This window comes from Macrotis lagotis, chromosome 5 (genome assembly GCF_037893015.1).
Source record: "Macrotis lagotis isolate mMagLag1 chromosome 5, bilby.v1.9.chrom.fasta, whole genome shotgun sequence".
Classification (NCBI taxonomy): domain Eukaryota; kingdom Metazoa; phylum Chordata; class Mammalia; order Peramelemorphia; family Peramelidae; genus Macrotis; species Macrotis lagotis.
Window position 1 is genome coordinate 150,040,732 of NC_133662.1, and position 3,202 is coordinate 150,043,933.

Below are 3,202 nucleotides of genomic sequence, written 5' to 3' on the forward strand. Positions count from 1 at the left end.
TCTTGGATCAGATACTACTCTAAACCATTCTCCACACCACTGCACAACTGATATTTTTAGAGTTTCTGCACTCTATTTCACTCCCTTGCTCAAGAAACTTCAGTGGCTCTATATGTCTCTAGGATAAAAGTCCTTCTTAGTCTGATTTCAAACTGCCTTTTGTGACTGACTCCCTATCACTTTTCATTTACTCTTATGTTCAGCCAAACCAATACTATATACATAAAAGTTTTATCTCCAATTTTTCTTATCTCCATCTCAGAGAATACATTTGTTGTTGTTCAGTCACGTCTTTGTGATCCCATTTGGGTTTTCTTGCTCATGATACTGGATTGATTCACCATTTCCTTCTCTAACTCATTTCTTTAATGAGAAAACTGAGGCAAATAAGGTTAAGTGTCCTACCCAGGGTCACACACCTAGAAAGCCACACACCTAGAAAGCGTCTGAGACCAAATTTGAACTCAGGTTTTCCTGACTCCAACTTTATCCACTCCATGACCTAGTTGCCTCCTGAACCTCTAACTTCCTTCAAAGCATACCCGAAGTAGCAACTACTACATGTGGGCTTTCCTTATCTCCCATTATTATCATTCTCCCCTTACCAACATTACTTTGCATTTACTCTGTAGAGCTTTTATATGTAGTTATTTGCATTCATGTTGTTTTCCCTTGGTAGAATGTAAGCTCCTTAAGGAGACCTTTTTTGTCTTTTTATTCCCCAGCACCTAAAACATTATCTTGTACATAGTAGGTGTTTAATAAATGATTGCTAAATGAATGGATAACTTGACTTAGTTTTCTTCACATCTAACAAATGAGTCTTTCATGTCAAATATATGGGCATACAGTTAATGTGGAAAGGTTCTCAAACAGGATCATAGAACTTATGAGATAAAGCATGATTTCTGATATCATTTTGGTCAATTTACCACTTTCCAGATGATGGGAGGAGACTTGCCCAAAATCACACAGGTAGTAAATAAGAGAGGGGACTTGCCATGTAATCTGACACTAAATTCCATTGTCTTTCCACTATTTCCCACTGCTTATTCTAAATTTTTCTCTATTTTTCCTCTGATGATAACTGGTCATCTTTAGCGAGTCTAGAAATAAGTGAAAGCATAGTAATATAAATACTATTTATGGATTTCCACAGATTAGGCTTCTGAAAGTCTGAAATTATTTTTCTAATCTGTTTTATTGTTATTGCTGTGTTTAAATTAGTTAGCAATCCATATCCAGTTAGATTATGATGTTAGAATCTTACAAGTATATCAACCCAGCTGATAAATGTTCATATTTTTCTAATGCTTTTAAACAGATGAGGTTGCCCTCAAAACAAAGTTTTCTCAATGGTCTAGAAATTCTATAGTAATCAATCTTGACTATTAATCATTTTGGGGATCCCCATATCTCTTGGAGAACTTTTTTTTGAATTTCTTTTCTTTTGAAGTTAACTTGATTGTCAGTGAAGAATTTAAGATCTTGGTGTGCCCTGTGTGGGAAGGAGCACCCAAAGATTTTTTTTCTGGTCCTCCTGTTGAATGTTCTTTGAATTTAGGAATTTCTGGGGGAAAAAATTGAGGACCCTGTGTTATTGTAGGGGGTCTTGAAGAATTTGATGGCATTAAACTCATTCTATGATTGTTGACCTACAGAATAGGGGGAGGGGAGCTTAGTTTAAAAGGGAAAGAAGAAAAGTACCACACCCAAATTACTTTGTTTTCCTCACCTAAAGTTGAAAGCAGCAATATCAATTGACTGAAATCTTTTTAGGATAATCTGAGAAATTCAATAAGACTAGATTTTCATCTGGGATAGGAAGCTAATTTTCCTAGTACAAAAAGTGGCTGATGAGTGGGTACAATGTATTCAGCTGATATGATCCTCCCATGGAAAAGACTACAAACCTGTTTATGGACCTTCCTCCAAGATTTGGAACCTGCCCTGGTAGTCTGTCACTGGTTCTATTCTGTTTACCCTGTAGTGAAGAGAAGCCTTTTTGACTCAGTGTGAACTGGAAGTGGGTGTGGTTCAACAGATCATATTAGATGACCACAGTAAGTCTTCATCCTCATTCCTGCCTGTTTCTGAACCAGAGAAGAATCAATAATAGCTTGAAAGTCATCAACAGAGACAGAGAAGCCTCAGGCCTATGTTTTCCCACTAGGTCACAGTAATGTGCACTAGTAGCTTGTGGTTCTATTATTTTTTTTCCTGTTGTTTGTTGGTTTCTTTTATGACCGATCTTTGCTATTGGAGGTGAAGGAATATTGGAAACAGCTCTGACGTTGTTAAAGGTTAGAATGAGTTCTTAGAGGTCTGGGAGCTAGAGTCCATGCCAGACCTATAGCAAGGCCCCCAAGAAACAACCTTTGGGATAACCTGGCAGCACCAGGTTTAGCAGAACTTGAAGACCAGGATTCATTGAGTAGCTAATTTGCATTTAGAAATGGAAGTGGGGGGGCAGGGGAAGGGTGGGAATGAATTTTTTTAAAACTAAGTTTGAGACCACTTCCTCTATGGATTAGGGTGGCATAGAGGAGCATATATCCTTAGTTTGGGAGGAATGGTTTATATCTCTGTTCATATGACTTCACAGTTAATATCTCTGTGAAAAAACTAATTGACAGTTGACTAAACAGATATAAGGTGGTAATCATTGGTGATTGATGGCAGCATACACTAGAATGAGGCCTCAATCTGATAGCATTAGAAACAGAATTTCCCTATATCTCAAGCATATCTCTGGAATCTAGAGAGGGGAGATAGATTCATGTGCCTTGCTCTGGAGACCTGATTTATCAGTGAAAATGGGAGTTCAAGTAAGGACACCCAGAGTTTTAAGGGTACACAAGTCTTTGAGCTAATACTGCAAAGAACTGTCTCACAATTGGAGTAAACCAACAATAGAACAAGAACATTTATCCTTACAATGGACAAATGAGAAAGTGTTTAAGTAAAAACTTTAATTCTGTACAAATACAAGATTGTGCCTACCCTCAAAGAAGTCACATTCTAAAAGGGCACAAAATACATAGGGGGAGCAGAAGACCTGGGAAGGGAATTTTGGTCAGTGTTATGGAAATGGTTAGTGGGCCATAGGAGGCTAAATTGAGATATCACTATCAGGAACAAAAGCGGAATTATTTTAATCATGACTCCAAGACTTGAGATACTTTCAATATGTCTGCCTGAG